This window comes from Nomascus leucogenys, chromosome 15 (genome assembly GCF_006542625.1).
Source record: "Nomascus leucogenys isolate Asia chromosome 15, Asia_NLE_v1, whole genome shotgun sequence".
NCBI lineage: Eukaryota > Metazoa > Chordata > Mammalia > Primates > Hylobatidae > Nomascus > Nomascus leucogenys.
Window position 1 is genome coordinate 71280330 of NC_044395.1, and position 9092 is coordinate 71289421.

General features: G+C 46.3%; 1 non-coding gene across 1 annotated transcript; it reads right to left on the bottom strand.

Moving 5' to 3' along the window:
- Nucleotides 1-3417: 3417 nt before the first annotated feature.
- LOC115830560 lies at nt 3418-3543 on the bottom strand. Its single transcript, XR_004026109.1, has one exon. It is a non-coding gene; the product is annotated as a U6atac minor spliceosomal RNA (small nuclear RNA).
- Between the last annotated feature and the right edge of the window lie 5549 nt (nt 3544-9092).

Below are 9092 nucleotides of genomic sequence, written 5' to 3' on the forward strand. Positions count from 1 at the left end.
CCTGCGGCAAGTCACACCAGTGAGCAGTAGGGCCCCATCAGGAAGGACTGGGCGGGGGTGCCCGAGCCCCTTATTCTGCCTTGTTCTGGCCCTGCCCTGGCCTGACCCTTACCCCAAACCCATATCCCTGGGGCCCTGAGTCATACCTAATTCTTCCCTTTTGTCACTTCATTTATTCTGAGCTCCACGACTAAAAAGAGAGAAATCAGTCCCTATTCACATGGAGCTTACATTCCAGTTGGAAGTCAGTCAATCATATGAACAAATAAACAAAAATATTTCAGCCCGTGATAAATACTATGAAGAAAATAAGACAGGACAATGGGATTGGTAATGATGGGGTCTCACATTTCTGAGGAGGTGCCATTTGAACTGAGAATGAGGGTTGCGCGGGAATCAGTCATGCACAGATCTGGGGAGCAGGGGAGTCAGCAAGTGCAAAGGCCCTGAGCATGTGACTTCTTGGGGGCCAGAAAGAAGGCCGTTTGCTAGGTGTGCAGTGGAAGAGGGAGAGTTGCATGAGGTGAAGTCAGAGAGAAAGAGAGGGGCCAGGTCATGGGGGTCTTGCAGGTCATGGTTAGAATCCTGGGACTTGATTCTAATTTCAAGGAAGCTGTTGGAAAGTCTGTAGTGGTAGAATGCTATAATCTCACATTTTATAAAAGGTCACTCTGGCTGCCATGTAGAGAATGGACCACACAGGGCAAGAGTGGAAGCAGGATGCCTTGTTGGAGACGTCACCCAAGCCAGAGATGATGGTGGCTTGGATCAGTGTGACAACAGTGCAGATGAAGAAAAGGTAAATTTGGTGCATTTTTGGAGGTTAAAATGACAGGCCTTTTTGATGAATTGGATGTGGCAGATGAAGGAAAGAGGAATGAAGGAAGATTCCTGGGTTTTTGTCTAAGCAATTTGTTGAGTGGTGCTTTCGTTAACTGAGATGGGAGAAGCAACAGCTGGCGGAGGGTGAAGGTGGGCAATCGGGTTTGTAATGCCTCTTAGGTATGCAGGGATGTGGTCAGGCCTGGTCACCTACTGGCGCCAGCTTCAAAGAGGCAGACCTGAGCTGAAACCTGGACAGGGCGACTTTTTCCCAGTGGCTGCCTGGAATTCACCTGTTTTCCTTTATCAGCAAGCCCACCGTTGGATGGTAACCCCATGAGCTATACCTGCGGGAAGTTCTACCTGAGCTTCTCGGCTCTCCTTGTATCTTGAGCCCCTGGCTCCTCTCTCTCTGAGGCAGCTCCTGCCTTCTGTTGAATTCAGCTCAGTTCCACAAGTTCTTATGGACACCAACTCAGTTTCAGATCCATGCTGGTTATTGGTGGCACAAGGATCTGCAAGGCATGGCTAGGTCAGCTTCCACAGTTCCTGCCTGCTCTCTGGAGCAGGACTTTTAAAAGCTGGGTTCATGGATGGACTGTGTATTAGTCCGTTCTCACGCCACTATAAGGGCATACCCGAGACTGGATCATTTATAAAGGAAAGAGGTTTCATTGACTCATAGTTCTGCAGGGCTGGGGAGGCCTCAGGAAACTTACAGTTATGGCAGAAAGGGAAGCAAACACATCCTTCTTCACGTGGCAGTAACAAGGAGAAGTGCCGAGCAAAAGGGAGAAAAGCTCCTTATAAAACCATCAGATCTCATGAGGACTCACTCATTAGCACAAGAACAGTATGGGGGAACTGCCCCATGATTCAATTATCTCCACCTGGTCCCTCTTATGACACGTGGGGATTATAGAAACCATAATTCAAGATGAGATTTGTTGGGGGGAACACAGCCAAACCATATCAGACTGCAAGGGAAAGATCCGTAACTTCCCAGACATGTGGTATAAAATTTGTGCTTAGGTACATTATTATATTCATTTTTCTAGGAAGGGAACCTATGGCTTCTAATAGACACTAAAAAAAGGTAGGTGACCCCCAAAATGCCAAGACTGCTATTCTGTGGGTTATGTGCCCAGTGTTTAATCCCTCTCCCTCCAGTCTTTCTCAACCTTGCAGCTGCTTCAGGATGTGACAGATGTGATAAAATGCAGGGCAGGTCGCGATAGGCCAAGAAGCAGGAAGGGGCTGGATCTTAGGGTGTGTGAGGGACAGGTACAGAATGCCGCTGGAGAGAGTGTGGGGGGCTTCACATGCCATCTGAGGAGTCTGGATTTACCCCTGTGAATGATAGGGAGTTAGAAAGCATTTTAAGCATGGGTGACATGGACAAATTTGTGTATCAGATAGTCCTCTCTCATAGTTGGGTGGAGCATGGACAGGAGATGGGTAAGGCTGGAGAGGGAAGTCAGGAGGAAAGAATGGGAGATGAGAGAGTGTGGATTTGGAGTGGAAGGAAGAGAAATGGAGGGAGTGGAAACTAAATGACCACTGCCTGTTGCTACAGGGAGAGGCTATTCTGGAAATGCTGAGCTTGGCAAAAGAGGCTTTGGGGGCTCAGGGGAGAAAAGAAGGGTAGCTTGTTGGCCAGAGAAGTGGGGAGACACCTGGGTTGAATAAGGGTCTACAGGAAGGCTCCCCGGAAGATGGAAAGCCTGACTCTGCAGTGGGGCCAGGCTTCTCATGGAAGACACTCTCCTGAAGTCCTCGTGGGCAAATGGTTTGGGATCAGGGAAGAGGGGACTGAAAGTCAGGGAGGCCAGAGGGTGCATGGCTGACCATAGGCCCCTGCAGGAGGAGAACTGGGAGAGGTCAGAGGCTGAGGGCATGCAGAGTCTCAAAGGTAGGCTAAGCAAAAGCAGGGAAATCAGGGGAAGGATGGAGGCTGTGATCACTAAGGGTCTTCCCACAGGAACAGTTGCTTCCTCAGGGTGACCATGCCCAGTGCCTCTGTATATGCTCTTCCCTGGGGCTAGAACAGTCCATCCTCCTTCACACACAGGCTTGGCATCCCGCCCCAGGATCTCGTCCTTCTGTGACCTCGAGAGCAGAGCCAGTCACTTCCTCCTCCCTGCTCTCACAGCCCCTGGGCTTGCCTCCTCAAAGCACTTTGCAGGCTGGATTGCTGGTGACTGTGTGTGCTTGCTACCCCCACCCCCAACCAGGAGACTGGACTTCCTGGGGGACAGGCTTATCTGTCATCCATGGGTCCCCTGAGTCTGGTACAGCTGATTGCAGCCCTGCTATGGGTGTTGAACTGTTAGGTCCTGAGTGGGACACTCCTGCCAGTGGGTTTACAAAGGAGCCAGTGTAGGACATAATTTAAAAAAATGTTTACCAATTTATTATAGAGGATATTACAAAGAATACAGATGAACAATAGCTAGATGGATGGAATAGATGCCTAAGGCAAGAGATGTGGGAAGAGGCGAGGGGCTCCATGCCGTCTCTGGATGCACCACCCTCCAGGAGCCTTCAGGTGTTCAGCTACCAGGAAGCTCCCTCAAACCAAACCTTTTGTGTTTTTAAAAAGGATGGTTAGTTGCCTTGAAGTAGGTGACGATGCCTTAACTGTATGCATGTTGTCAGGCTGCAGGGCCTCTTCCATCATTGTCAAGGGGAGTGCTAACTTTCCCTCCTTTCTTAAAGCATGTAACATGATGTTTTAATGTACGTATGTATGCATAATGTACATAGGCAGGAACTTGCTGTGCAACTATCAGTAGTTTCTTTCTATCAGTAGCCGAAGCAGTTGCTATGGCCGAGGAAATTGACATATCCATCATCTCACATAGTCACCTTTCTTCCTTTTTTTTGGTAAGAGTACCTAAAATCTACTCTCTTAGCAAATTTCCAGTATGCAATACAATATTAACTATAGTCCTCATGCTGTCCATTGAATCTCTAGTCTTATTCATCCTATACAACTGCATATTTCAACCCTTTGACCTACATCTGTCCAGTCCCTCCCATCAATCATCATTCTTCTGTTTGTATGTATTCAGTTTTTTTAAGATTCATGTGTAAGTGAAATCATGCAGTGTTTTTCTTTCTTTCTTTTTTTTTTTTTGAGACGGAGTCTCGCTCTGTCACCCAGGCTGGAGTGCAGTGGCGCGATCTCAGCTCACTGCAAGCTCCGCCTCCCAGGTTCATGCCATTCTCCTGCCTCAGCCTCTCCGAGTAGCTGGGACTACAGGTGCCCGCCACCACGCCCGGCTAATTTTTTGTATTTTTAGTAGAGACGGGGTTTCACCGTGGTCTCGATCTCCTGACTTCGTGATCTGCCTGCCTCGGCCTCCCAAAGTGCTGGGATAACAAGCGTGAGCCACCGCACCCTGCCAGTGTTTTTCTTTCTTTCTGTGTCTGGTTTATTTTACTCAGCATAATGTTCTTCAGGTTCATCTATGTTGTTACAAATGACAGGATTGCTTTCTTTTCAAGACTGAATAATATTTCTTTATGTGTGTTTACATTTATATATAAATATATGTAACACACATATATGTTTATATATACACAAAGAAATATATATACACACACATATTTATACATATACATCATGATTTCTTTATCCTTTTATCTCTTGATGGACACTTCGGTTGTTTTCATATCTTGGCAGTTTTGAATAATGCTGCAATGAACATGGGAGTGCAGCTATCTTTACAAGGTGGTGATTTCATTTCCTTTAGGTATATACCCAATAGTAGGATTGCCAGATCATATGGTAGTTCTATTTGTAACTTTTTGAGGAATCTCCATACTGTTTTCCATAATGGTTGTACCAATTTACATTCTCGCCAACAGTATACAAGGGTTCCCTTTTATCTACATCCTTGCCAACCCTTGTTATCTCTTGTCTTTTTGATAATAGCCAGCCTAACAGGTATGAGGTGATCGCTCATTGTGGTTTTGATTTGCATTGTGATTTTGATTTATCTTTTATTGTACCTGTTGGCCACTAGTGTATCTTTCTCTACCTTTGTTTTCCCTCTTCTTTCTTTCCTGCCTTTTTAACCTCACCTCTCACTTCTCCTGAAAAGTCCTTTCCAGTCTTCTACTCTGTTCCAGGAAAAGGTAATAGAAAGATCCAAACGAATGATGGCCTCAGATGTGCTGGGCCCAAGCAGCCCCAGACACCCACTGTGGCCTGATCTTGCCCTGTGGACCCCTCTCTGTAGTACATTTAAGCTGGACCAGCCTTTAGCGGGCGTGGCGGGGTGCTTGGACAGTCGCCTCCTGCCTCTACCATAGGAGATCCGGGACTGTCTTTGGAAGCCTCAATAATGCAGGTGAGAAAACAGGCACAGAGAGGGGAAAGAAGCTACTGATAGTTGCAAGTTCCTGGGATGTCAGGCTTGCTCTGCCACTCCGAGGCTGTGTGATCTAGTGCTAGCCTCAACTTAGCTTTCACATCTACCAAATGGGCATAACAAGAGGAGAATTAATTGTGAAGACGTTCTGAAAGTTTTTTCACATTTGTCACTGATAAACAGTGGGCTGCACCTAGGACCTAAATTTCTTGATTTCCAGCCTCATACTTTTTGTATCCATCAAATATGTTTGATGGAGCTAAGGGTAAACTGTTCTAGTTGGGATGTGCAGCCACTCTGGGCACAGAAAGTCCTCAGCCAACAAGTCAGCACACTGTAAATGTGCTGACTTGACTCCACACTGACTTTTTACTATATGCTGGAGATCCAGTAGAGAGGAAATTGTGGGCAGCAAAAGGGAGTGAAAAATTGCTCCCTCCCCCTCAGCAAGGGTTCATTATTAATTCAACAAATATTTATTGAGGAACTATTATGTGTCAGGGTTTGTTCCAGGCACTGGAGATACAATGGTGAGCCAGACAGCAAAGTTCTTGCTCTCATGAAAATTCTGGATCTTTCTTCACCTCTGATATCCTGACTTATCCTGCCCTAAAGTAGTTTCAGCCTCCCCTAAACCAAGGGCCAGAAGGGTTCTTCCCCTCCACCCTGGATCCCAGTCCCTGCTGTCTCTAAATTACAGCTCTGTGCCCTGGGGCAAAGTGCCAGGCTCATCAGGAACACTGGCAAGGCCTTTGGAAACCAAAGATAACACCCCTCATCTCCTCGCAACTCTTCCCCAGGAGTCATGGTCCCCTCCTGCTGAGTTCTGGGCTTTGTCAGGGATGGGCTACCCTCTGGGGGTCTGGCTGGACTCTCCCAGAGCAGCTGAGCTTCAAGCAGGCTCCCTCTGCCCCTCTTCTACCTCACAGAGAATTCAGTCTTACTCCAAATCCCCAGCCTCAACTTTAGGCACCAGCTCGAGCCTTCCTAAAATTTCCTATACTCCACATTTCTAATGCCCAGCCTCTGCTTTTGCTCCAAGCTCAGAAGCCCAGGTCTGGAGCCTCTGAGAAGTGGCTGATAATATCCAGGGTTCCCAGGCTGCTCTGTTGAGATGGAGGCAGCCTGGGCTGATACTAGAGCCCTAGGATGGGCACAGGTAGGCCTGGAGTTTGGTCCTGTTTCTGCCACTTTCTTCCTGTGTGATATGGGGCTAGTCACTTTCCATCTCGGAGCCAAGGTTACTTGTTTGTCTGTTCATCCATCCATTCATCCATCCAGCAAGCGTTTTGACTACTCTTCACCTCCCGTTGGATCAAGTCTCAGCTCCTTGACATAGCATTTAAGGCCCTTCACAGTCTGTACCATCTAGGAGGAAGCTGGATGAGAGGTTTTGTTTCCTGAATGGCTCTTGTTCTGCCCTCTGTCTTACCAGTTCTTCACATGCCTCATCTGGAACCCCAGCTGGTCTCCTGTGCCAGGCAACCTGGCAGGGGCACACTCTGGGCATCTGAGCACAGGGAAGCTCTGTCTTTCTCTAGGAATTCTGGCTGCCTGGTGCTAACAGACTCAGGGCTTTGAAAGATGATTTTCCAGTTCCTGAGTTCAGGCCTAAACTTGGAGGTGGAAGAGAGGGCACCGAGGAGTAGGTTATATCAAGAACCAGGGAGGGCCAGCTGGCCAACAGGCTCAGAGAGGTAGCCTCTGGGTGGACAGCCCAGGGAAAAAAAAGATGGGAGGACAAAGAGTTCTTTAGAAGCTGAGACCTGGAAGTGGACATGGGCAGGTTGGTTTGACTCAGAGACTGGGACTCGAGGTTGCTGCTGCCTTGGTGGCCAGACTTTAGAGGACAGCACAGCTTGGATGTGTTGGGAATGTGTCCTGTTCCATCACTGTGACTGTGGTGATTAGTTCAGGGACAGGTACATGGCCCAAGAGTGGGCTTTCTGAGTGAATTCCAGGAATTGATCCTGAGCATTGGGGAAGAGACTTGTTCTTTTCCCATTGGACATGTATCTGGGAAGATGAAGCTTGGAATTGCTGGTAGCCATTTTTCCATAGATGTGAAGTCTGAGATTGAAGCCAACAGAGACAGAGTAGAGCAGAGGCACAGCTAGGCTGGGCGATGTCATTCTTTGAGCCTAGTGTGAAGCTTTGCCTGAAGCTGGCTGTCCCTGGTCCTTTTTAGTTTCATGTGCCGTTTTTTGCTTAAGCCGATTAGAATTTTTAAAAAATCACTTGCAACCAGAAGAGTCCTACCTGACACATAACCGATGATAAAATTCATCTTCAGAAAGATCAGTGTGATAAGGGAAGTGTCCTCAAGAAATCATCAGACCTCAGTCCCACAGGAACTCAGTGGAGCTTAATTATTGATGACTGCCATCTTGTGTGGGATCTAATGGGGGCCCCACTGATTTAGAGACCAACAGCCTGGGGGCCCAAGACAGCTGCTCTTTGATTCCAAATGAGGTATGAACACAGCCTGCCCACCTGGACACCGAGGCACCTGCCTTGTTGTGCCACATGTATCTGTGACTAAGAAGAGATTTGGCTGGTTGCTGCCTAGCTCTGTAGCCCAGTCGGCTCACATAGTCCAGGGAAAAGGGATTAGTTAGACATCAGGACTAGGACTTGAAAAACTCATCTGGGGTGGAGGGTGCTTCTGAAAAGGGTCTACTTAGAAATAAAGGCTAGGAGAGAAATCCTGTGTCCCTCTGATGTCCATCATAGCCATACAAGCTGCCACTCCTTAACCTTCTGACAGATCTTCCCCAAATGGACTTCTGGGTCTCTACCTGGAGAAAAGAGGACTAGGCAGAGAATTCAGGGCTTTTGGCCTGAAGAGGTTGAAAATGTAGCAGAGCAGAATGAAGATTAAATGGAACTGAACACTGGAACATAGTACAATTGTCCCTTGATTTCCGTGGGGGATTGGTTCCAGGACCTCCCACAGATACCCAAATCTGAGGATGCTCAAGTCCCTGGTATAAAATGGCACAGTATTTGCATATAACCTATGCACATCCTCTGTATACTTTAATCATCTCTCAATTACAGTCATGTGCCGCACAATGATGATTAAGTCAATGATGGGCTACATATACAATGGGGTCCCATGAGATTAAAATGGAGCTGAAAAATTACTATTGCCTAGTGACATCGTAGCCCTCATAAAGTCATAGTGCAATGCATCATTTATGTGTTGTGATGATAAACAACCATTCACATTGTTTCTGGTGTAAACAAACCTACTGCACTGTCAGTTGCATAAAAGTATAGCACATATAATTATGTGCAGTGCATAATACTTGATAAGATAATAAATGACTATGCTACTGGTTTGTGTGTTTACTATATTATACTATACTTTTTATTATTAGAGTGTACTCCTTCTACTTATAAAAAATTGTTAACTGTAAAATAGCCTCAGGAGGTCCTCCAGGAGGTATTCCAGAAGAGGACACTGTTAGGATAGGAGATGACAGCTCCATGCATGTTACTGCCCCTGAAGATCTTCCAGTGGGACAAGATGCGGAGGTGGAAGACAGTGATATGGATGATCCTGACCCTGTGCAGGCCTAGGCTAATGTGTGTGTTTGTGTCTTCGTTTTTAACAAAAAAGTTTAAAGTTTAAAAATTTTAAAGAGTAAAAGAAAAAAGTTTATAAAAAAATAGATGAAAGCTCATAGAATAAGGATACAAAGAATTTTTGTACAGCTATACTATGTGTTTCAAGCTAAATGTTATTACAAAAGAGTCACGATGAGCAAAAATTAACAAGTTTACAAAGTAAAAAAGTTACAGTAAGTTAAGTTTAATCTATTATTGAAGAAAGAAAAAACGTTTAAAATAAATGTAGTGTGGCCTCATTGTACAGTATTTATGAAG